This window comes from Sturnira hondurensis, unplaced genomic scaffold, assembly GCF_014824575.4.
Source record: "Sturnira hondurensis isolate 20B ecotype Veracruz unplaced genomic scaffold, ASM1482457v3 Scaffold0010428, whole genome shotgun sequence".
NCBI classification, from domain to species: Eukaryota; Metazoa; Chordata; class Mammalia; order Chiroptera; family Phyllostomidae; genus Sturnira; species Sturnira hondurensis.
The window spans coordinates 24,038,139-24,066,061 of NW_028083059.1; positions in this window are offsets into that span (position 1 = coordinate 24,038,139).

Below are 27,923 nucleotides of genomic sequence, written 5' to 3' on the forward strand. Positions count from 1 at the left end.
ACTTTACAATATTTCTATCAATGTTGACATTTTTCAGTATAAAATTTTTCTTAGGGTTTAGAGCATACATAATAGATATGATAGATGTGTATTAAATATTCTAGTAATGTATTGTTTTACTATTTTTGGAAAGGCAAATGTAAAATTCAGAGCTTTTAAAGAAAATACTTAACTTTGGAACTATTCATGAATTGATTTTATAGAAAGAATTTCATTTAAGCAATTTTTAAAGATGATATTAGTCTCACATTTATCAAGATAGAAAGTCATAATCCATTCACATCTTCTAAACTGGTGAAATGATATTGCTTAAACATTTTCTTCATATTCTAAAATTATTTTCACAGCATTTGAAATTAGAAGGGGCCTTAGGTAATATCATTCAAACTCACTCATTTTATCCAGATATCCTTAATTTGTCTATAGGTATACTTTTTGCTAAACATAATTTCTAGTTTTTGATCTCCTAATACCCTGTGCAATGCTTCTTCTAAAGCAGTATGTTGCTTCTCTGAATTAATGACTATATAAGGTAAGCTGCTTAAAAAGGAGTCCCAAAGGAATAGGGCTCAAGCCAAAAAGAAGCTTGTGTTCCTTCCATCTAAATGTCCGCGTAGTTCAAGGCTGGTGACATAGCTCCACCACTGTCAGGGAAGCTGCTGCTTTTCTGTTAGTCCCCTGCCATTCGCAGACATTGTTCTGCCATATGGTCCAAGGCAAGTATCCCAACTCAAGTGTATCATCCACCTTTGGTGACTGAAAGTGGGTTGCAAAGATGGAAAGTGCATGCTTCTCCTCTGTCGTTACACAGCTGCCCACAGCCCTTCCGTGGGCCAGACCCTTCTCCCACAATCACCTCTAGCCATGCCCCCTACCCCAGTTTCTCATACCGAGAGAAAAGAAGTGATGCTCTGGTTAGTCTTGGCTACATCTTCTGAACAGTCTCTCACATTCTATTCTTGGCTTTACCTCTTTTTAGTTGTATAAACTAAATCTGTGTGTGCTTCAGTTGTTTTCTTGTGAAACAGAAAAAAGAACACTTCGTTTATAGGTTTGTTAGAAGCATTCAATAAGAGATACGTAAAGTGCTTAGAAGTGTCTGGCAGAGAAAATACATAATGGTTATCAGCTAATATTTACTGTTATTATTATAATCAGATAATACTATCAGACTCTTCCCCAAGCCTCTCCCCCAAGACTCCTTCCAAAATTAAAAAGAAAAAATTGGTATCTTGTTGTCTTGCTTGTTAATAGATAGGAACTATACTGTATGGATAGACATGCAAAAATGTTGGTCTCTATTTCATTTTATTTACTTATAAGTTTTCAGAGCTTTTATCTATTTAACTAGGAAAGATAATTCTATCATCTTTGTTTTCCAACTAAATTTCCACAAGTAACAAAAAAGATGAGGGAGGATATAATTTAACAGTTTGATTATAGGCAGGTAAACAGCAGGGGAAAGAGGAAACACTACCCTTCTCATCCAGGAAGCATCCTGCCTACAAGTGTAGCCTCCTGCTGCTGCCGCTCCCTGACTCTCCTCACTGGTAACTGGCTGCTGCAGGGTTTCTGTCCCGCCAGCCTTCTCTTAATGCTCCAAGAGTTGGGGTCTTCATGACACATTCTCAGAGAAATCCCTGCCGCTGCTCCCCACTCTTGGGATACTACTATGTCTTCTCTCCAGCTTATTTACATTATTTTGTAACTTTTCCTCAAAGTGATCATGGAAGATCCACTCTCATTTTCTCTTTCTTTTATACGTCATCAAAACAAAACAAAATACCACCTGACCTCATCTCCCTCCTCCCTACCCTACATCTCCCAAGAGATTGAGGCAGGTCTGTGGGGCAGGGTGTATCCTCAGCAGAACCACTAAGAAAAGCAAAAGCCTGGCAGTCTGGAAGAAGCTGAAAGCTTCAGTGTCATTCAATATCCCAGGAAGGCAATGCAATGGGCTGAAGGTGTCAGAAAGGATTACAGAAGTTAATTTGCAATCTGGCCCCAGAAGTCCAAGTGAAAAACAGTAAGCAAGTGACTCAGGAGCAAATAGAAAATTTAGGGAATGATAAATGCCCAGGAACCGCCTTCGGTTTGTGAGGCGTCAGCTGTATTTGCAGATTTAAAGTGGAGGAAAAGGCCTAGAAGCAGTGGAGTCTTCTCACAAAAAAACTTCATTCCACATATGAAATATATGCTGTCTTAGGCTAGGTACCATGGGAGCAGGGCCTAAGACAGGAGTTCATGCGCCAGCAATTTATTTGGGAGAGTGCGCTGAGGAAAAGGAGCATGTGGGACACAAGAGACACAGGGCAGAGGAACAGACACTAACCTACTCTAGCCTTTCGCTGGAAACTAGTGTCTACCTCATTGCACTAGGAAGCTCTGGCACCTAAGATGTATTACAAATTAGCTCCGCATTGAAGCAAGGAGGTCAGACCTTGGCACTTAATACTAGTAAGTTATAGCAGAAAAAGGGAAAAAGAGGGAGAAGGAGAAGGAGAGGAAGAGGTGAAGGGGAAGGGGGGAGTGGGGGGAGGAGGGAGGGAGAGGGAACTCTCTTCCTTTTTTTATGAAGACACTGATCCATTACAGCAACTCCATTGCCATGACCTAATAATGATCTGCCCTAAGCCCCATCTCCTAATACTGTCTTATTCAGGGCCAGGGCTCCAAGTGTAAATGGGGGGGACAAACGTGCAGTCTGCAGCACCCATAATGCAAGTGACTGAAACTCAGCCATTGAATAACTATTTTAGTTCCTTAGCAAAATGATTGCTATTGTTGGCAATAAGGAAATGTGTTCACCAAGATCCATTTCTAACCACCTAATAAGGGAGGAAAAGGGAATGTCTCAAACTTTTCAGAGCCATTAAGAAAAAAAATAACATTTCAGTGACGACTATGGTAATATTTCAAAGCAGTATTCAGTACCTTTGTTGCTCTCTACTCAACATACTTTATAATATGACAGTTCTAGTATCCCTTAAATAAGATTCTAATCTTCTCACTTTGCTTCACAGGTGAATGTTTCATTATTCACAGGTTCAGCATGAAAGTTGTCCTAATCCATTGAAGCCAATGATAAAATATTATTAAAGCAAAGGCCATTAAATTTTATAGCACCCAGGCAGTAAATTTTTCTCTTTTGTAAAATGTATAATCATTTTTTACCACTGTAATTCATACTGAAGGGAGCAAAAGTATATGTAAGGTACACAATTAGCAACAATCTGCAAATGAGTTTTTTATCACACACCATTTGTTTCAGGAATCCATTTAAACATTTCTGTGGAAACATTTTTTTAATTTTCTTCTGGGATTTCAATGCTAAGGTGCTAACTTCATTACTCTACTCACTTAGTAATGTTAGTAAGCATGAACTTAGAGCAAAAGACTTCCCAATCAAGAGTTTAAGCCACCAAAGCATATCTATAAAACTTCTAATATGCTTCTGATATATAATTTCAACCAGGACAGGGATTTCTCTCAGTTTTGTTCTTTGCTGTATCTTCTGCACTAAGACAGCATCTGGCACACAGTAAATGCTCAAAAAAATATTTGTGCAAGGGATGTAGATGCATTTATAATGTTTTTTATGTCATTTTATGTATTGCACACTTCTTAGCCTTTTTGTTATTATTTTCTTTTCATCTTTTTATCTATCCCATGCCCTAAGATTCTGACAAGTTCATGATGTATGTAGATAATAAAACTTCCAGAAAACACAATAAGATAGGCAATGTCTGTGAGTAGGAAATAGAAATATGCTATCATTCTAGAGAACCTTAGTACCAAGATGTGACCATATTAATGATATGTAAATTAGTTGCTATTGGTAGATTTCTTTCTTTCAAAATCCCCAAAACCAACCATGATTGGATGGGGAAAGATTTGTCTTTCTATGGAATTACCTTCCCAAACCCCCTGTCTTCATAAGGGCCAACTTTTCAATATAAAACAGAATTACCTACATATTAAAATAATTTTCTTAGCCCATAATAAGGAAATATCTTTGCTATTTAAGTCATGAAATTTTCAGGCTATTAGTCTATCAGTGCAATCCACAACACTAATGCTTAAAATACAACTCATTTTTAATTGTTTCAGAACAGAAATCCCATATGTTGACTAATTATTAACATTTCTAATATATGTAATTAAAGTTGGTTTAGGTAACATGTATAAAAAGAAGACCGAGACATTGCCCTCTTTGGGGGATTTATTGTTTCCAACAAGATGCTTTTGCTATTGTGCTGTGACAGCCTGGCATCTCCCCTGTTGTCCGCTTCACTGCAGTCACGGTGCACGTGGGTTGTTCTAGATGTCTCGGAAACTCTGCTCAAGTCATGTACTTGATACAACATATTTAGCATGGAAATCCCCACTAAAACAATTTTAAAGGGTTCCTCCGACAACTCTCAAACCCAGCACTCCCTGTGAGACTGTAGTGCCAGACTAACAGCCCACCTCTGCTCCGCTCACTCCCCTGCAGAAACATACAGTGATTCAGTCTAGAATGGTCTGTGTGCTCTGCCTTTGGACTCTATGATCCTACTCACCTCCCCCATTTCCCCTTACCTGCAAATGCTCTTTGCCCTGTGAACCATGTCTTAGATCTTCCTCCTGCCCCTATCACGCCTGCCTTTCCTTCAAAGCCCCTGGTCACCGCCCTCACAACTAGGATGCCTTTTCTTACTATGGGCAGCCAGGTGTTTGTCTCTTGCTTTCTGCAGAATTTTCATTTTCTATGGGACCACTCATCTGTTACTTTCCACAGTAAATGGGTATCCCCCCATTTGAAGCGTAGGTCACTGTCGATCCACTTTGAACAAACCATTTGTTAATAAGATGCTTTAGGTAAGCGTCATATCAAGTTTTGTTATGAAACTTAAAGAACTTAATTTGTATTCTTGACCAGGTAGAGATCATAATGACCCTTTCCAAGAAGTACCTTCCAATCAGCTAGCATGCTTCAATTGTACTCAGATGAAAACAGGCTATAAACTAGAAAACATAGCAGATGCATCCATGTGGAGAGAATGGAGATGCTGGCCTTAACACCTGTCAGTCTCTACACAGTAGAATCATTCCTACCAAATACTTGCTTGGTTTGGGCCTATACACAATAGATTCATCAAGATGGCCTCTCTTTAAAACAAAGAAATTGTGTGTGTGTGTGTATACATATATCATATAGATACATATTATATACATACACATATATGTATACTTAGACATACAAATATTAGTATGCATTTTATACTATGTATACATATAGAAGCATTTGTATTATATAAAGTAACACCAGGCAATTTTGAATTTTTTTTTTGTTAAATGAGATTATGTAGTGGTATTATTGGAATCAGTCCATTGCTATGGTTAACATTTGACAATGCAGTATGCATTGTTGGACTCACTGTAAAAAGCCCCACAAAATCTATTTTAATTCTCTTCATCTCTGTAACTCCCATTGCCCCAAAGCCATCATTTCTAGATTAGAACTGTGGTCTTCAAAATTTAGTGAGCATTGGAATTACCTGGAAGCTTTGTTAAAACACAGATTAGTGTAGTTCTGGGGAAGGAGATGGGGCTGGAAATTTGCATTTTTAATGAGTTTTCAGATAATGCGGATGCTGCTTGCTCCTGGAATACATTTTGAGAGGCCCTGGAATAGACTATTACAAAAGGATCCTTATTCATCTCCTTGCTTCTTCCCTTTTTAAAAAAATTAAACTCTTCTGTAATCTTCTCTCTAAAAGTGAGAAAGTGAGCTCTTTTGAAAACATAAATCAGATTATTTTGCTCCATTCTTTAACACCCTTTATCCAAACTCCTTAAAGTAGTCAAAAAGATTATCTGATGCTTCTCAAATATCTTTTGCCACAATATGTGTAGAAAATAATGATACTCGTATGACATCTTAGAATAAAAGGACAGAGTTCCTTGAGATTAAAGGAAACCAGACTTAATGTCTCTAGCTGGCCCAGGCCCCCAATAGGCTACTCAGGGGCTGGTGAGATGCATACTAGGTATACCTTAATTCTTATTTCAGTTCCAAAGTTTTTGGGGAAATCACTGTCTCAGAACATCTATAACTGTTCCCAGCACTGAACTGGAAATACAGTACCCGAAGTTTGCTTCTATTTACCTCCCTATTCTCACCCCTTTTTTCACATTCATGATGTCTTTACTCATATTGCCTTTTTTCTGTTTCTGGCTGAAAACCAGGCTGAAACCAGGCTTGCTTAGACATCAGAAATCTCACCTCTTTCATATATTGCTCTATCCTCATAGAATCATGATGACATGAAAAAGATAGTCAGTAGGTACTAATTTATTTTCGGTCAATATGTTTATTTCTTTATTGGCCATTAATTAATTAATTAATTAAACAATATATTTGGAATGCTTCTTTAAATCATTACTCCTCAGATGTAATGTCCATATGTCATTGGACATTTACCATGATAAATAGAAAAATACACAACATCCAATATCACATTCAATCCTTTAGATGTATTGTATTGTAAGGAATAATTCTGCTACTTAAAAATGAGGATTTTGGATGAGCAGTATGGTGCAGGCATGAACTAACACCATGGAAAGGCATTGAGGGAGGGAGGGAGGGATGGCCGGGGTAGGGGGAAATAGTGGGGTAAAATGGAGACAACTGTACTTGAACAGTTAAGTCCTGTTCAAGTTCCTCTCAATAAAATAGAGAGAGAAAAAACAAAAAGTTCGCAAAGCCATAAAAAAGAAAGTAAAAGACATTTATTAACATTAACAAGCCCTAGAAGAAGGACGCCTGGCACATACGGAAAGGGTGCCAGGGATCAGGGTGAAGATAGCAACTGGGGAACCAGGAAAGAGTGAGGGCCCCATGGGAAAATGTTTTGATGGGGGTCAGGGTAGGGGACGCAAGCGAAATGCAGGAGGGGATTTTACTGGTTCATCTGAATGCCACTAGGTCCCACGCAGGGGAGGGCAAACAGGAGAACTGGTGGCAGAGACTAGCCTTATCACACTGGTGCACCTGGCTGCCTGGATCAGGTTCTCACAGCCTATTGTGGGGATGTTGAAACATCAGTAAATATGAAGTTTTCAAAATTAACAATGCAGTACATGCATCTTTGAAGGGACGGATGTTAGGATACACATTTGGGGGGGGGGATTTGTTCTGTAGAACTTTAATTTCTGTTGAATGCTTTTGTTTATTTATTGTTTGTTTATTGTGTTCATTACATTTGACATAAAAGTAAAATCATATATTATTTGTTTATTGAATGCTTTTGAAATATGTTTAGAAAAAGCATGTAAAGAAAAACTGAAACAGATGGCAATTGTAAGTTGGGCAATTGTAAGTTGGCCAATTGTTAGGTTCCAGTGATCAAATCCTAGTAATATAGATGCTCTTTTATAATTTCTGTAACAGAGACTTTAATAACAAAATTTCTGGAAATTGTAGTTTTTAATGTCTGGGAGGTTTAATTCATTCACTTTATAAAGACAAAATTAATGGCTCCGATAATTAAATAGATTAATTAAATTTTACTATTTAAAGTAAATAGTAAAATTCATCCTGTTACAGATTTTAAAATGCTGTAAATGTTACTGCTTTCTAACTGTTAATTATACAAACCTTAAAAGAACAATAGCATGTTCAATTTCAAATGACTGAAGTGTTCTTCTATTAACAAATGAATGTGACAACTAAGAAATTAGACTTTGATAATTCTGCTTTCAGAAAATGTATGTAGAGAACAAAACACATTATGTATACACAATCAGTACATATTTTCTTGATCAAATCTTACAGTAATGAGAGAGAGAGATAGAAAAGGAGAGAGAGAGACATTGATTTATCATTCCACTTGTTCATGCATTCATTGGTTGATTCTTATACATGCTCTGATCAGGGATCGAACCTGCAACCTTGTTGTCCCTGAACAATGCTCTAACAAACTGCGGTAATGCAGCCCATGCCACAAAACTTTTAATCACATATTTTTCTCCTTTAATGAATTAACCTTAATTATTAACAATTCTGAGATGGAAACATATGGTTTCAACTTCCTACTCTCATATGAACAAATATAAACTCTACACTATCTTGTAGTATTGCCATTTGCGAGGTTTATAGAGGTTATTAAGAAACACAGAAAAATTGCTAACAAATTACAGAAAGAAAGATGAAAAGTACTTATTCACACCTCTCCAATTACTATTGCAAGCATGTCTGAGATTTTTCTTTGAGGATATTATATACTTTACTAAAATATGATCTTTATACACAGTGGGTAGCAATAGACCCCCAAAATTTATTTCACTTTGAACTATATATATATATATATATATATATGTATATTACACAAAAAAGGTGAAATTACATTAGAAAATTCAAGATGAAGACAAAACTTGACATAATTATCTATATTAATAAAAGCAAATACTTTTAAACACAGAAGAGCATATAGGGTTAATTAATAAATGCTTGTTTTTTTAGCCCTGGCTGGTATATAGTGATTGACTCTGCGCCTGTGAACCAAAGGGTCATGGTTTGATTCCCAGTCAGGGCACACACCTGGGTTGCAGGCCTGGTCCCCAGCAAGGGAGGTGTGGAAGGTAACCATGCATTGATGTTTCTCTCCCTTTCTTTCTCCTCTCCTCCCCCTCTCTCTTTAAAATAAAATGCTTGTTTTCAGCTAATTACATTCTGAAGCATTTTTTCTTTTTTTAAAAAATATATTTTATTGATTATACCATTACAGTTGTTCTATTCCCCCCCTTCATTCCCCTCCACCCTGCACACCCCCTCCCCCACCATTCACCCCCTTTAGTTTATGACCAGGTGTCTCAAGTTCTTTAGATTCTATATTTCCCCCACTATTCTTGCCCTCCCCCTATCTATTTTCTACCTACCCTCTATGCTATTTTCTGTGCCTTCTCCCCACTTCTCCTCCTCCCACTCCCCTGTTGCTAACCTTCCGTGTGTTCTTCATTTCTATGGTTCCACTCCTGATCTAGCTGTCCTCCTGGTTTGCTTTTGTTTTAGGTGTGGTTGTTGATAACTGTGAGTTTGTCTATACTAATCCATACTAAATATAAATAAATATATACCTGGAAAAAAAGATTAAATGTAGGCAAATAAAAATTAAATAATTTTAGTTCCCTTTATAATTAATATGAATCTCAATTAACTAGAACAAAAAAAATGAGAACCTGATTTATCTGAATTGGCAATTAACATTAATCAAATACACCAGAAAATTAACTATACTAAGTTGATTTCCTTAATGTCCACTGACATAATATGAAATGTCCAATTCATTCATCTTTGCTCATACAATTTCTTTGAACTAAAATACGGTCACTTCCTGCTGTCTTTTTTCTGGCCTCTCATCTTCCACCTTTCTTTTTTTTTTTAAGATTTTATTTATTTATCTTTAGAGGGGAAGAGAAGGAGAGAGAGAGAGAGAAACATCAATGTATGGTTGCCTCTCGTGAGTTCCCTGCTGGGAACTGACCTGCAGCCCAGGCATATGCCCTGACTGGGAATCGAACCTCGATCATGTGGTTCTCAGGCCCACACTCAATCCACTGAGCTACACCAGTCAGAGCATCGTCCACCTTTCCTAATGCTCATCTCAACTCTATGAAAAACCATTCCTGGCTATTCAATGTATGATGATATTGTCTCTCCAACTGCTCCAACCTTCTACCATGACACTCTTTTTAACACCTACCATGCAACTAATAGCTATAAAAATACAAATACCAACAACCAAACTAATGAGTTCTATTAAATAACACAGACATGATTTGATGTTAAGAAAGACAATGCTAATTTTCAGAATTTTCTCTCTAAGCAAATGTGACAAGTTATAAACACATAAAACCTTACAAGTTCAAGTGCTCTAAATTTAGAAAGCTATCCTTAGGGTTATTTCAAATTTTCATGGGCTTCTTTCAGTTGAGCTTTTTTATGGTATGTTTGTTCAATGTTGCTTTGAATAAACTACTTTGAAAAGACTACCAAAATCTGTATTAGTTTCCTAAGGCTACAGTACAAACTGTCACCTTAACACAATAGGTTTATTCTGTCAGAGATAAGGAGGCCAAGGGTCTGAACTCAAAGTGTCAGCCGGGCCGTATTCCCGTGAAAGCTCTGGGGAAGAATGCTCCTTTGTCTTTTCTAGCTTCTGGTAGTTGCTGGAAATCCTGGGCATCTTCTGGTTCATATCAATCTTATCTCTGTGTCCGTTGCCACACCGCCTTCTTCTCTGTATGCTCCCGTGTCTCTGTGTCCAAATCTTCCTCCCCTTTCTTTTATGAAGACACAAGTCCCTGGATTAGGGCTCACCCTAATGCAAAATGACCACATTTTAATATTATTTAACTCTTGTAAAGAGTATAATATGATTTAATATGATTTAACTCTTGTAAAGACCTCGCTTCCAAATAAGGTCATATTTGCCAGCACTGGGAATTAGAGCTTGAACATAACTTTCTAGGGACACAATTCTACCCACCTACTTTCTGCCCCTAAATCCATGTCCTTTGCACCTGCAAAATGCTCTCATGACATTGTGACATTCTTCAAAGTTAACTCATTCCAGCATCAACCCTAAGCACAAAATCTCATCTTCCAAATCATTCAAATCAGGTAGGGGTGAGAGGGTGAGACCCATCCTAGAGAAAATTTCCTTTTTATCTGTGGAGATGTGAAATTGGAAATGAGTTATCTGCTTCCAAAATATAACGCACAGGCCTTGGATAGACATTACCATTTCAGGGGGCAAAACTGGAAGAAAAGGGGCTCCCATCCTAAGTGAGCTCAAACTCAACAAGGCAAGTTCCATTAAGTTTCCAGGCCTCAGAGAAACTCTCTGTGGCTTGATGATCCCACTTCCCAACCCTCAACAGCGACGGCCTTGCTCTCTGAGCTCGTGGTGATGGAATAGTCACAGAAAAGCCAGTTCCCTTGGATATACTTTTAAATAAAATCATTCCAGACAAAATGGTTGAACAATCAGATCATTATTAAATACCATATTTATATTATGGAATATTAAGAATAGCATACATTCTTTTTAAAATTTTTATTTACTGTTTTTTTAAAAAGACACATTTATTCAGCATCAGGACCAGATACTCCATTTAGCAACCAACAGCACAGGTGCAAAAAAAAAGAAAAAAAACTACATTAAAAATCCTTTGTTAGAGCCCTGGCTGCTGTAGCTCAGTGGATTGAGTGCGGGCCTGTGAACCAAGGGATCACAGTTCAATTCCCAGCCAGGGCACATGCCTGGGTTGCAGGCCAGTTCCCAGCGAGGGACGCATGAGAGACAACCACACATTGATGTCTCTCTCCCTCTCTCCTTCCCTTCCCTTCTAAAGATAAATAAAAAAAATATTTTTAAAAATCCTTTGTTAGAATGCTTTATACTTTCCACAGAATAGAAACTAAAAAACCTGCCCTGGCTGGTGTAGCTCAGTGGATTGAGCGCAGGCCTGCAAACCACACAATCGCGGTTTGATTCCCAGTCAGGGCACATGCCTGGGTTGCAGGCCAGTTCCCAGCAGGGGACTNAAAAAAAAAAAAAAAGAAAAAAAACTACATTAAAAATCCTTTGTTAGAGCCCTGGCTGGTGTAGCTCAGTGGATTGAGTGCGGGCCTGTGAACCAAGGGATCACAGTTCAATTCCCAGTCAGGGAACATGCCTGGGTTGCAGGCCAGTTCCCAGCGAGGGACGCATGAGAGACAACCACACATTGATGTCTCTCTACCTCTCTCCTTCCTTTCCCTTCTAAAGATAAATAAAAAAAATATTTTTAAAAATCCTTTGTTAGAATGCTTTATACTTTCCACAGAATAGAAACTAAAAAAACCTGCCCTGGCTGGTGTAGCTCAGTGGATTGAGCGCAGGCCTGCAAACCACACAATCGAGGTTTGATTCCCAGTCAGGGCACATGCCTGGGTTGCAGGCCAGTTCCCAGCAGGGGACTCACACGAAGCAACCATACATTGATATCTCTCTCCTTCTCTCCTTCCCTTCCCCTCTAAAGATAAATAAAATCTTAAAAAACAAAACAAAACTAAAAAACCTATTACACAATTAGTCACAAACACGGTCCTTGAGTTTTTTGCCCATTCACATGAGTACTGTATAAAATGTGTCTTCTCTGTAGCAGCGAGGCCCTGCCACCACTGTGCTTAGCTGAGTTCACAAATCTGTTGTAACCTGTAGTTTCCCTGTCACTTCTCTGGCTCTCCTCTCCTGCTAATGCTTTGTTTCCCAGCAGTAATGAACACCTTCAGCCACCACCATAGCTGCTGCTGCTGCTGGAACTGCCACAGCCACCTTGGTTCTGTGGTTTGGCAAAGTACTGGCCTCCACCACCATAGGGGCCAGAGTCTCTGCCTCCAAATTTTCTTCCTTTCATGGGTCCAAAACTTGAAGATTGACTGTTGTGATTGCCAAAATCATTGTAGCTTCTGCCATCTTAAAAATTGCTTTATCAGTACCAAATCCATTATAGCCATCCCCATTGCCACCATATCTTCCACAACAGCAGCTACCATCAAGGCCACCTCAACCACTAACGTTTCTTCCACAACCAAAGTTGTTTTGGGGGGGAACCAAAATCCCCCCCCAAAACACCTCCATGACCATGTCTGAAGTTTCCAGAACTACTTTGACCTCTTTGGCTGGATGAAGCACTATCCATCTCTCGCTTAGATAGACTTTTCTTACTTCACAGTTGTGGCCATTTACATTCTTTTAAAATAAATCCTCACCTGAGGATATATTCATTGATTTTAGAAAAAGAGGAAGAGAGAGAGAGAAGCATTGATGTGGTAGAGAAATACAGATTGGTTGCTTCCTGTACATGCCATGATCAGGTTTTGAACCCACAACCTACGTATGCACACTGACCAGGGATCGCACCCACAACCTTTTGGTGCATGGGACAACACACCAACCAACTGAGCCACCTGGCCAGGGCAGTGATGCCCACTCATGTTGATGAGGGTGATCTTCTTCATGCAGTCTACACATTCAAATGCTAATCTTTTCCGGAAACATTTTCATAGACACGCCCATAAAGAATGCTTTACCAACTATCTGGATATTCCTTAGCCCAATTATGTTGACACATAAAATTAAAAATGTAAAAATGAAGTACATGAATTTAAGAACCAAGTAAAAGTTTACCTTTGAAGTGGAAAAGAGAAATAAAGAGAGATGAGTCATAAATACAGAAAAATTTATAGAATGTGTAGGCTTTTTCTTCTGTTTTCAAATAGGTGTACAGGTTGATGGAAAGAATTCAGTAGATGTATATTCTTATATTTCAGTGTATCCCCACTGGGTTGTGAGCACCTGCTAGTAGGACCCCTCTTCAACGGCACTGCATCAACAATCAGAATAATATCCATCATTGGAATGTCAATGAATGTATGAAAGAATAAAAAAGGAAAAAAGAAAGAGAGAGATATAAAGATAGAGACAGAGAGAGGGAAACAGAAAGGAAGGGAAAAAGGGGGAGTGAAGGAAGGAAGGAAGGAAGGAAGGAAGGACGGAAGGAAGGAAGGAGTTGAGGAAGGCGGGGGGGGGGGACAGGGGAGGGAGGGAGGAAGTAACAGAGAGAGTATGGTTGAATTTGACACAAGATTTTCAAGAAGGCCTGGAAAGGGTAGAGAACAATTCTTCCTTTAGATACACAGTCAAAGGGATAGGTTAGTAGACATACAAGTAGGTTAGTCAAGTTGTAGATGGTGGCTGAGCATATAATTACTCTCTTGGTGAAACAAAAGGTTGAGCTGTATAGTGGTGTAGGATGGGAAGGAGTGAAAATTTAGGAATAGTTATAGAAGAGCTGTAAAAGAGAACACACAGAGGAAAGGGGTAGGATTGACAGGCAGTACTGGAAAAGCCTAGAGGAAATCTCTGATTATGAAATATGGAAGATAAATAGATTGATATAGTGTTAACAGCACCAACAATTAAATCCTTAACGGTGTGCGACCTTTAAATAAAAAATAATTCATATACAATGATTGTTTCTGATACGTGACCATAGTTTATATTTGTAATCCATGCACTGTTTGCAACGCTGCGTCTCACTTGTCTTCATTCAGATAGGTGTATAGGTATCTCCTCCCTTTCCAGGATGAACACTTCAAACAAACGTTTTGCTCACGCAAATAACTACAGGCCCTCAGCTGCTGTTGAGGCAGCAGTGCAGCAAGTGGCCAACTGGTTGTTCTGCCCTGAGCATGCCTCCAGAAATGAAGTGTCCAGAATCTAGAGCAACTGGCTAAGATGTATCCAAAATACCCTTAGTTGTGGTCTTATCATCCTCTAATTCTCATGTCTACAAGTCTTCATGAGCCACTTTGGGACTCATAAAAATCTAATAACTATGGTGAAATTCTTGAGAATTTTGCTACTTTAGGAATCAATTTCTTTTAATTACTGTTTTTGCTCTTTTTGTTTGTTTGTTTGTTTTCCTTTTGGTGCCTCTGAGTACTTCATACCACCAGCTGATCACTTTGTGCTATGACTCAGATCACAAGGCTTACCGATGCTTGGAACCACCAGGATCAATGTGTAATAAAATATTTAAGAAGTTAGCTGTTTATATTGAACAAGTTAGCACTTAATGCTATACATTTATTTTATTAATGAAGACTCACAATTATTTTTTAAATCCTGCATAGAGAATAGCTAAAAGCAAATTAAAATTGCCAAGTACTTTTATCGAGTCAATAAATTTCTGTATTGTTCATAAAAGGCATACTGCTTTTGATTTATGGTTACCTTGCTTTACTACTTGTTGCTGCATAAATACCTCACATTGTATTACATATTTATTTATAAATTATAATAACCCTTAACCTGTCATTAAACACAAAACTCTTATACAGCAGATTGCCTTGCCCTAGCTGGTGTGGCTCAGTGGAGTGAGTGTCAGCCTACAAACCGAAAGGTCACCAGTTTGATTCTCAGTCAGGGCACATGATTGATGTGCCCTGGGCAAAGCGCAACTGATTGATGTTTCTCTTGTACATCGATGTTTCTCTCCCTCTCCTCCCTCCTTTCCCTTCTCTCCAAATATAAATAAATAAAATCTGTAAAAAAAAAAAAGATTGCCTCATCCTTATTAATCAGACATAAAATCAGATTGCTTAAATATGTAAGTCCACAAATGTTTATTGCGTTAAGTTGAATAATAAATTCACTAATTGCTCTAGGCCAGCCACTGTGTTACAGGTGAAGGATGTAGAGAGAAATAAATACTTTCCCAAACCATATGTCAAAATAGGCAATACAGGGTGTGGTGAATAAAGCTAGAGATGGAGGAGAAATTACGGAAGAAGGGTCAAAGATATCATCAAGGACACAATGAAATCTACACCGGCTTTTGCAGAACAAAAAGCCATTTACCTCTCAACCAAGGCGCAGTGGACACTGCAGACCATGTGATCAGTATATGCCAAGATGCAGAAAGGTGAGAGAGCACGAGCAGGGGTGCTGCGGGGAAGCTTCGCTGACTGTGATTAAGGTGCACAAAGGGAAGGTGCATGGAGGCAGTATTCAACAGAAGCGAAGAGTAAGCAAGAAATGCTTATAAATGGCTTTCATGAGCCACCTGAGTGAAAAGCTGGTGCTGTACTGAGTCACCGAAATTCTCAGTAGAGGAAGACAGGCGTGTGTTAGTGTTTTATTTAATTTGGCCTTAACATCTGGAAGTTCCCATCAAAGTTTTATAATAGTAAACTGGTTTGGATCAGAGACATTAGATTTTCTAAGACATTGATATACTTTATTTAAAATAAAATATTGCAAAAATAAAAGTGACAAGTAAAATTCTGGTTCACAACACTGATAAGAGCACACAAGAATAACCATGCAATATTTAATGAATATGAAATCATTTCTTTTCTTATAATTCAACATTAAATTCATGTAGCATATACTTCCTTTCAAATACTATGTATTTTCCAGAAAATGTATGTATTGCACTATTGAAAACTTATTATAAATCTCACTTAGAAAAACTGAAATAAAAGTGCCTAGAATTTAAAGAGCTATGCAAAGAAACACTTCAAACTTCAGGCTGACCCTAGAGGAAGACCTGGTACTACCCCTGGGTAGTCTATTTATAGAACAACTCTTGGGGTCATGACCCCAAACAACTGCTACTGTCATAACCCACTCGCTGCTTTATATGTGGTTTGGCAATTGGACATAAATTGAATCTTTACAAATTAAATTATTACAAATGAAACAGGGACTATCATTGGGGATCTTTTGGTAGATAAAACAACTCACAAAATAATTACCTAGTATTTCACATTTTCCCTACATCCACACTTTTTCCCCCCTCAGACTTGGGTATCTTAAGACTTTGAGCTCAACCAGAGGTCCTGGTAACCATGACAAGATTGCTACATAAACAGTCTTGACATCATGCAAGATTCGTAGGCAATACTTCAAAAAAATACAAGGTATTCTTTAGAAACAAAAAAAATGCCTTACAATTTTTTGAATAGAGTGTATTAAGCATATTAGCAAAAGGATAGAATATATCTTTAAACAAAACATAAAAACCAACTAAGCTAAAGGTCAAAATAAAAGGATGGCATCAAAAAATACTTTTTATTCACAAGAATTGTTAGAGCAGTGCTTTTCAAATATTCATGTGCAGAAAAATCACCTGGGGATATATAAAAGCAAAGGTCCAGGGTGGGACCGGAGATCCTAAATTCCAACATGCTCTAAAACAGAGCTGATTCTGCTGGTCTGAAGACCACTCAAGAGGCAGCAAAGTAGGAGAGATTCTGTTTATCCTTGGACTAAGACTAGGCAGTCTTTGGAAATAAACAGTTTATTTCCACAGTTATTCAAGAAAAAGTACAGTTTTCGAAATCAAAACATCATGGAAACAAAAAAGGTTGATTCTGATATAAAAAAACTGTCTTTAAAAATAGAGTACTTTATTAGCTACTATGAGATTTCTTTGGGCTACACAGAATATACAAAGCAGTCATAATCAAATTAAGCACAAATACCCTTTGAAAGAAGGCATTTTTATCTTCTTAGAAAAACTGTAAATGAAGGATTAGGGAAATAAGAGTCATAATTTTGCAAGAGTGGAATGCAGTCATCTTGCTCCTGTGTTTTTATGTTCAGTGTTCTTCCCATTAATGGCAAAGCAGCAAGGAAAAGAGAGCCAGGCACGGTGAGGTGCGGGCAGATTCAACATTCAGGAAGTCCCAATAATTCTCTGATTTCCTTTGCATTCACCAAACACACTTCCAGAAAGAGCAAAGGATTATAATATTTTATGAAATTAAGTTTATACACCATTCCAGATTCATTCTAATCAACCCATAAACTCAAGTAATGAACAACAAATTTTGAAGAAAACAGCAATGCTGGTGAACACTAACTCGGAGGCCACCTTAATCCCTTACCAAACAAAGGTGGAGCTGGGCAGAGAGGCATAGATACTCGGAACTGAGATGGGTAGCAATCCTTGACTTCCACCAGCTTTCACTCCTGAGGGTACATTTATTTTTATAGGTGTTATAACAGATCACCTTCTCATTTAACTTCCCCAAATACATGCAAGCAATGGTCCTTAATGCTTTGAGAACATGTCATTAAATTGATTTTTAAGCTCAGATTGCTTTTCAAAGTTATCAGGGTCTAGGGCAAGTGGTTTGTTCACCTGCAGAGAAAATAAAAGGAAGGAATAAAAATAAGTAAAAACTGAAGGAGGCCCACGAAGACAGCAGAATCAAACCTGTGTTCTATTACAGATCACTGAAGGGCCATTCTTTCCTCTGTCTAGGCTGAGTTGGAACTCAGACAGCAAACCCATCTGAGAGGATCAAGACATATGATAGCTCATTTACTAAAAAACTGTTTTAGACTTTGCATAGAATTATTAGAATTGTAAGATGCCTTAGAGAACATGTAGTTCTGCTTATTCAACTCTCAGATAAAAGCCAGGTATTTAGAAATATATGACAGTCACCATCAACACATCCTTTTTTCCTTCACTACTACCCTCAGCAAGGGGCACAAACTGGAAGCTCACAAAGCACACACCAGCTCTCTCTCACACACACACATACACACACATCTCAGCACTCAGAAAACTTATGGGATTCTAAAATTATTTCAATACTTGTTTAAAATTAATAGATTTCATGTAAGGAATTTCCATCACCCTTAAATTATTCTAAATATATCCTAATGTGAATGACACATTAATAGTCATTAGCCCCCTTTAATACCAAATATATTTTTAAACACAATTTATAAGCAGAAAAAATTAATGTTTTCATAATCTTCACTGAATTTCTCAGTATTGTTATTTTTGTTAAAAAGAAATCTTGGGGTTACTAAATTTGTTTTAAAAGTTTTTGTGCTCAGGATGAGCTATTTATTTTAGAAGTATATTTTCAAAATGTTGTTTTGAATAATAATTCAAACTGTTACTTTGTACAAATTTATTTTAACTCTACACTTACACAAATTTAAGCACATTTTCAAGGTTTAGGAGAAATTTCCAATTTGCTCTTGCTCCATATTTATCATAATCATAGAATTTTGAAATTGGGAAAAAAGTCTATAGATCTTACAGGTGTGTAATTTCTGTTATTTGAAATTATAAGCTTGAAAACTTTGATATTCTGAGGTTTATTTTAAATAATAAGTCTAAATTCAGTTTTATTTATTTATTTATTTAAAATTTTATTTATTTATCTTTAGATGGGAAGGGAAGGTGAGAGGGAGAGAAATATCAATGTATGGTTGCCTCTGGTGCGCCCCCTGCTGAGTACTGGCCTGCAACCCAGGCATGTGCCCTGAACTGGGAATCGAACCCAGATACTCTGGTTTGCAGGCCCGCACTCAATCCACTGAGCTACACCAGCCAGGGCCTAAATAATAAGTCTAAATTCAGTTTTAGATATAAGAAATAACAACAAGCCAAGAAAGGGGGATAAATAAGGAGACCGTGGATTTTGGGAACAGTTAAAGTACTCTTGTCTGAAACCATGATTGATACATGTCAGTATACATTTGTTCAAATCCATAGAGTGTGCAATGCCGAGAGTGCACCCTGAACTAAACCATGGACTTTGGGTGATCATGAAATGTCAAGTATGTTCATCCACTGTCACAAAACTACCACATTGGCAGGGGACATTGGCAGTGGGGGAGGCCAGGTATGTGTGGACACAGGTGGTATAGGGGAATGTTGTAGATGTTCTGCCTGGTTTTAGGAATTGTATCTCGACCCCTTGAGGCTAAGGGCGGGGGAGGACCTTTGGAGTGCCAGCCACAGGAAACAAAGCTTGTCCTTGGTAGCAAATGCTGCCTCATTTTCCTCTCCCTGCCCCCAAAACTTGGTCGGAAGCCAATGACCGGTAAGACCCCTCACAGTGGGGTGGGGTGGGGGGCAACCTAAGCCAGACTCTATCACTTGGGAGGCCTTCATGAAAGGACTCAGGGGGCTGCAACAAAGAGCAATGGACTCTTGACCCCTGGCTTTGACATAGCCAGAGTCCCCTTGTTCTCTGGGAGAAGCGCTTCCTGGCTCTAATCCCCTTAGGCCTCAATACCTGTTGGGGAGAGGTGCAGCTCCTTGCCTTGCTAGAGTGTGTCCTGGGGAAAAATCTGGCATCACAAAGACTTCCTGATAAACCTGTGAAATCTGCTCTGCTAAGAGTGCTTTCATTCATATGTTAAGGATTCGAACAGGAAACCCTAAAACTCTGTTCCTGACAGATTCGGTCTCATACTAAGCCCTCAGATTTCTTTGAAATGTTATCTACTGTTTGATCCTCCCTGCCCTGTATTCCTTTGTATTAGAACCCAATAAAAGGCCCTAGAAGAGGGGACTCCAGGCCTTTTTCTCTTTGGAGAAACCGGCCGCTGCTGGTCTTTTTCCCCAGAGAAACTGGCCACCAGCCCACGGCCTTTTCCCAGCAGGGAAAACGGCTACCCCTCTTCCCTAAGCAGATCACATCATGTCTCAATCATGATTCACTCTCATCCCTGGCACCCAGGGGGACTTGTAAGGGAAGTCGCCCCCACAGGGGAATCTGCACCTTTCATTTAATTTTGCTATGAACCAAAAATTGCTCTTAAAAAAATAAAGTTTAGAAAAAGAGCAAAAAAATCTAATTCAATATACCAGTAAAGTAATATGACAGAAAAAGGTATTTTTTAAACAATGGGATATAACATAAGATACATTAACCTTGGTGTAAAACCTGATTTTGCTTTGAAACACTAAGTTAAAATTTTGATAGGTCACTGAACACCTGATTGAGGTTTAACACTTACTTGACCTTGTAAAGTGTATAGCTTCAACTATTTATATTGGAGTTTTTGTTGAATGAATGACACTCTATTGATTTCTTATTAACCACTTAATTCAATATGACTTGAAAATATTATTTGTATTTACTGGTTATGGTAGTTATAAAATTGGGCATATTAAGAAGCATGGTGGCTTTCTGATAGAAATAGAAAAACTTACAAAATACAGTCTGAAGCTTAACAAATCTTTTAATCTTTTTAGGATTAAGTGTGTTATTGATTCTGAAAAAGCATTTCCAGGAGTTAATATTTTGGCATCCCTGGTTAGGGAAGAGAAAACAAGGATGTGCATTAATCATTGGTCTAGTGTTTAAGCCAAATTAATGAAAATGCCAGGATGACTGAAGTATTTGTACTGCTGATTAGAAAGTGTGATTGGAATGAAGAAGCAGCTGAACCTAGGAGGTGAGAGCAGACAGACATGTACTAGTTTGGTGATCTTCAAGACGAAAGAATGAATAGAATTGAGCCTCAGGAAAGTTACACATTTGGTAACATAGGCCCATATTACGAAGGAGTCAGTATTGTTAGTCTAAGTCTTTTGTATACCCTTGCTAACTTATCCTGCGCTCAAATTAATAACCTGATAAAATATGCCTAATAAGAACTTAACATTCAAAATCAAATTTTAAAGTCTAGGCTGTTTTGAATTTATACCCTAAATATTGGCTTTCTACTTTTATGTGCATTGTTTTTCCCATGTTAGCTCAACACTGCAATGAAGAAAAAATACCAACAAAACAGTTTGGTATTTGATGAAAATAGCTTAGTGCTTTATTGAAGATAATGTAGGAAGGTGAATCAACATTGATGACTTTTCTTACAATACAGAATACAGTATCCTTGAAAATTATTTAATCTAATATCTTCTATCAAACCATTCTAAGTTTATCTTAATAATACAAGACACAGAAATAAAAACTAAGGATGTAGTGTAGTATTGGTAAAATAGTTTTAATATTTTCTAAAGTTTACTTATTATATTGTTATTGTATTTTCCATTATCACTTAGTCCCCTATAGTCCCCTTATAATCCTCTACCCCCACAATCACCACACAGTTGTCCATGTCCACGAGTCCTTTTTCCTTTTTGCTCAGTCCCTCTACTCCTCCCCTCTTAGTTGTCAGCCTGCTCTCTACAAGTCTGTCTTTAGTTTGCTTGTTTGTTCAGTTTGTTCATTAGATTCCACATATGAGTGAAATCATATAGTATTTGTTTTTCTCTGATTGGCTTATTTCACTTAGCATAATGTTCACTGGGTCCATACATGCTGTCACAAAGGGTAAAACTTTCTTCTATATTACAGCCGAGTAGTACTGCATGGTGTAAATATCCCATAGTTGTTTTATCCACTTTTCTATTGATGACACTTGGCCTGCTTCCATATCTCAGTGATTGTAACTAATGCTGCAATGATATTTCCCCAACAAGGGGAATAAAAGAAAAAAGAAGCAAATGGGACTACACCAAACTAAAAAGTTTTTGCACAGCAAGGGAAACCGTCAACAAAATGAAAAAGACAACCCACAGAATGGGGGAACATATTTGCTGATACGTCTGATAAGGGATTAATATCCAAAATTTATAAAGAACTTCTAAAACTCAACACCAAAATAAAACAATTAAAAAAATGGGCAAAGGACCTGAATAGACACTTCTCCAAAGAGGACATACAGATGGCTGATACACATATGAAAAGAAGCTCAGTATCACTAATCATCAGAGAAATGCAAATTAAAACCACAATGATTCATCATCTTACACCTGTCAGAATAACTATCACCAATAAATCAACAAACAACAAGTGCTGGTGAGGATGTGGAAAAAGGGGAACCCTTTTGCACTGGTGTTGGGTATGCCAATCGGTGCACTGTGGAAAGCAGTATGGAAATATCTCTAATAATTAAAATGGATCTTCCTTTTGATTCAGAGATCCCACTTCTGGGAATTGATCCAAAAGAACCCAAAACACTAATTCAGAAGAATATAAGCACCCCTAGTTTTAATATTTTTAAAGTATCTTTCCATGGTTTTCTTTCTAATTACCTTAACCCTATCTCATTAAAAACCCAGTTCAAATTTTTATTGGATCATTTCTCCTAATTTTTTCCTTTCTTCTTTTACTCACAATTTTCTTTTTTTTGTTAATCTAATTATTTCTCTTGAACTAGATTTGTATTCATAAGCCTCATTGAATTTCCTAGGTTTTATTGGTTTTATGGATACCATGGCCAACCAATTATCTCTCTCTCTCTCAAAAAAATGTTCTGCTCTGTATGCATTGAAATTCTATCTATCTCTTCCACAGTTCCCTTAGTTAGATTAATGATGATTGCAACTTCTTTGGCTTTCCTTCTATCAAGTAGTGAATCTGTGTCCATCCTGTAGCTTGTTTTGACCTATAGAAATGTAGTAAAAGAGATACTGTTTACCTTAAAAGCACAGTCCTTTAGATTTCTATAACATTCACCTTCACCACATGGGACGCTCCCTCTCATAAATTAAGTATTACGTAAGACATGCGATACCCCAAGAACTCTATGATGTGAGGAAGCCCAGTCCAATCACATGGGACCAGAGGTGCTTATGGAGAAGTGTCAAGGTGCCTGACATGTGAAACCCAAGGAAGTGACCCTGAAGAATACAGGGATGTTTCAGCCTAATGGAGAGGACTATAAAGGAATAAAAGTGAGCACTGGGTAAACAGGGAAACTTAGGTGGCAGAAAACAGACTTCAATGCTGTATCACAGTTAATTACAGAGTAAACAAATTCTACTAAAATTACAACTAACGCAGGGTTACTCCTGATCTTATCTCCTATTAAATAATACCACTTAATCCACATGTACTTTTTTCTAGAATTTAGAAGAAAATTTATGAATTTCAATATAAAACCAATCTCATTTTTAAGAAAATTCAGACTAGTTTTTCCTCATAAACTAGAACATAAGTTTAAATATACAAAAATATATAATATGCAAATATATGTAAAATATAATATTTTAATTATATCTTCTAGTTCCTTTTTAAGCTTATAATAATGCCCTATTGTGTTGCTGGTCAAATCCTTTCTTTTTATAAATTATTAGAAAGTCCAATATTAAAACAGGCCCTTTACAATTATATTTGCTTAATCTATTTACTCATCTATCTTCTCCATAAGACTACAGATTGTTCAAGAAGAACTATGTCCTATTTATTTTTGCATCCTTTTCTTAAAAATATATTTTATTTCTTTATTTTAAGGCAGAGGGGAAGGGAGGAAGAAGGAAACAGAGAGAAACATCAGTGTGTGGTTGCCTCTCATGCGCACCTCACTGGGGACCTGGCCCACAACCCAGGCATGTGCCCTGATCAGGAATTGAACCAGCAACCCTTTGATTCACAGGCTGGTGTTCAATCCACTGAGCCACATCAGCCAGGGTTATTTGTGCATCCTTATTATAAAATGGAAACACAAAATTATGTCTAATTGATTACAGTTCAATAAAAGAATTAAAGAACCTTGTATAATTCATATACTATATACTATTGACAGGCTAGTTGGTTAGCTTATAAAAAAGAAATAAAATAATTTAATAATTATTAACTTTTAGATATATATTCATAGTTATTCCAGGTAATTTGCAGAAATATAAAATGCATGCTTTTATTTATAAAAATTTACTTTAAAATTAATTATAAATCCATCAGGTATGAATTTTTTAAATTAATTCACTGTAGTCATTTTACTTGCTTTACATTGAAAGAAAATAGTTTAAAGCAATTAATTATCTTTTATCAACCAGACAAAATTCTGAATGCATTAATTTGCAACCACACTGATATCTCTTAAGTGCAGCAAGTAAAGAATAATCTCAAATTTTCACAAACAGCTAGTTAGTACATCTTGTATAAACTTTTGAAAGATATAAATCTTTGTATTATGAAATGAAACACTATGCAATAAGTTTACACACTTCAGGAAATACATTTTAAAAGTACGCCTAAAAGTCACTGTGGCATATGAGTTTGGACACACAGCTTCTGTAGATAGGCATTTAATTATTCTATCTAATTATTATTTTGTCTACAATACTGAAAAGCATTGCTTCTTTAGGATTTCTAAATAAACACCCCCCAATCATTTATTCACCAAATCATTTTTATTTTGAAATGCTTGTTTTATATATTATCACTGAAAGTTAAATTTTATAGGTCACATTCCTAACAGGAAAGTTACATTTTGTCAAAAATATTATTATCTATTATCTGAAGCTCTTCTATATATATTTCCATGCTTACTTTAGCTGAGTTGCTTATTTTGAAAGCATTAAAATAAACACATAAGAAATTTAGTATTATTTAGTCAACTGATATAATAGACAACAGCCTGATTTTACTGTTTCTAATTTGGGAGGTAATTATCATAGCCAAATGTACATAGGAGAAAAGGTAAAGTTTTTTTATTTATCATGCTATAGTGTTCAAATATCTATATTTTAATTCAAATGGTTTATGCTATTTCTTGCTGCTATATCTCCAATGCTTCTGGCCTAGACCAAATAGTGTCTCACCAACTTAACCAACTAAACCATAGTACCCACTGCCTCTTTTTGACTATGACATTGTATCATCTAAACCATTTTTCACTAGATTCATGAAAAAAATCTAATTTTATCACTCCTTGAATGACTCTACATTACATACAGGATAATTCTGAGTTCCTCACTACATAGATTTTCATAATTTGTCATTAGGCTACCTTTTCCCAGTTCATTGCTAGCTACTACTACTTTTTTCCCCATCACCATACATAGTTTAATCCACAACAGCTATGATGAACTAATTATTCCATAGGCATGTCATGCCTTTTCATTTTCCTATATTTATTACATCTTTGTAGAAGAATAATATCCTGTTTCTAGTGTTGTTTTCCACTCTCTTCAAGTATAAATATAGATGCTGCCCCTCCATGAAGCTTCCCTGATTCACTTTCCTCAAGAACTCTTAAAATTCAGTACATAAAACTATAATACTGATACATAATAACATATTTCTCTCCTCAGCTGTCCTATATCACACAGAGAAAGTGGTATTTGTACCAAGTATGTGTTGGCTGCCTCTCCTTGGGCTAAAGAGATTCTCACCAAAAAGTGTAGTAATATTAAAATATATTTTCAAAGGTAGTTAAAATGAAAACTCTCATACACATATAAAATAAACACATGTCAAAGATTTTACTTAACACATTAATTAATGGAAAAATTACTAATTATGTAATAATGACTCAATAATAATTATGTAATAATGACATTATGTTAATAATGACTCAAAGGAAAATTCAAAGTACCATATATATTTAGATCCTTTAGCAAAGAAAACTAAATTCACAGTTAGTTAGAAAATTGAACTTTCCCAACTTGAGGGACATCTATTGCTCTTCATTTGTGTTCTATGAATAAGATGGCAGGCATTGTTATCTAAAGATTTAGAAAGTCGAAATAGGTCAAAAGATGTTGAAACAGTACATAAAGTTGAAGATATTCTGGAAAGGTACACAGATGTTCAGTAATGTATAATTTTTCTTTGCCCATTCTCAAATATTTTATAATTTTGGGAGTGTGTTAGTAAAAAATCTTGAACAAAAGTCATATTTTACAACAAAGTATGCATTAAGAAAACAAGGTACAAGAGGAGGAAAATTATGTTCTACTAAGTGCTTACGGGACATTTGCATTATCAACTGGGGGTATATAGGTGAATTTAGAGTATTTTTGAGAAGAGTAAAATTAGAAGTTATTCAGGAATAAATAGTTGTTTGAGAATATGCTTTAGTGAATTTCTTTCTAATAGATGATGATTAATCCTAAACAATAGGTTGTTTCCATCATTAGAGGTACACTCCTCTAAGAATTTTATTCTAATCCCGAGCATTTAAGAACTTTACTCATTTTTAAAACCTGACACCATTATCATCTTTTTAATAAAACCTACCCTGTCAAGTGCAAGAGACAGCATCCCTTTCTCCTGTATGACCCACTGTGTCCCTGCAGACACTTCTATGATAGCACAGCCACTCCTTTAAATTTTTTCAATGTTCATTGATTTTAGAGAAAGAGGAAGGGGAAAAGAGCAGAACACCGATGTGAGAGAGAAACATCCATTAGTTGCTTCCCATAAATACCCTGACCCCCAACTTGGGATCAAACCCAACATCCCAGGTATGTGTCCCAACCAGTAATCAAGCCCCAACCTTTTTGTGTATGGGGCAATGCTTCAACCGACTGAGCCACACTGGCAACAGCCATAAATCCCCTCTGTTCCCCCTCATGTGTTGCCTACATCTCCATGTTCAACACAAGCTCTTGAGGGGTAGGCTCCATGTTTAATCCATCCTTGTTTTCCCTTATTCCACACATTGTCACACGGGTGAATTTTAAATGTTTGGTGAATATCTAAATAAAAAGAAGTATATTTTTAAAAAGGTAAATTCATCTTTAAATATTTTTTAATTTTTTTATTTAATTCTTATTCAAGTACAGTTTTCTGTTTTATATTCCCTGCCCTGCCCCCGCTCAGTGCTCCCCACCTCCCTCCCATTTCCGCCCCCCCACCTTAATTATTGTCCATGTGTCCTTTATACTTATTCATGTGAGTCCCTCCCCTTTTCCCCTATGATTCTCTCTCCTCTCCTCTCTGGACCCTGTCAGCCTGCTCCGTATTTGAGTGTCATTGGTCATATTTTGCTTGCTTGTTTGTTTTGTTGTTTAGAATCCTGTTAACGGTGAGATCATATGGTATTTGTCTTTGACCGCCTGGCTTATTTCGCTCAACATAATGTTCTCTAGTTCCATCCATGATGTTGCAAAAGGTAGGAGCTCCTTCTTCCTTTCTGCAGCATAGAATTCCATTGTGTAAATGTACCATAGCTTTTTGATCCAGTCATTGACTGATGGGCATCTAGGTTGCCTCCAACTCTTGGCTATTGTAAATTGTGCTGCTATGAACATCGGGGGGCATAGGTTCTTTTGGATTGGTGTTTCAGGGTTCTTACGATATACTCCTAACAGTGGAATTGCTGGGTCAAAAGGCACGTTCATTTTTAGTTTTCTTAGAAAATTCCATACTATTTTCCATAGTGGTTGTACTAGTCTGCAATCCCACCAACAGTGAACTAGGGTCCCCTTTTCCCCACAACCTCTCCAGCACTTGTTGTTTGTTTCTTTGTTTATGATAGCCATTCGGACTGGTGTAAAGTGGTATCTCATTGTGGTTTTAATTTGCATCTCGCTGATAGCTAGCAATATGGAGCATCTTTTCATGTGTCTCTGGATCCTATGTATGTCCTCCTTGGAGAAGTGTCTGTTCAAGTCCTTTGCTCATTTTTTAATTGGGTTGCTTGTCTTCTTTGAGTGGAGTCGAGTGAGTTCTTCGTCTATTTTGGAGATTAAACCTTTGTCTGAGGTATCATTGGCAAATATGTTTTCCCAAGCTGTTGCTTCTCTTTTTATCTTGATACTGTTTTCCT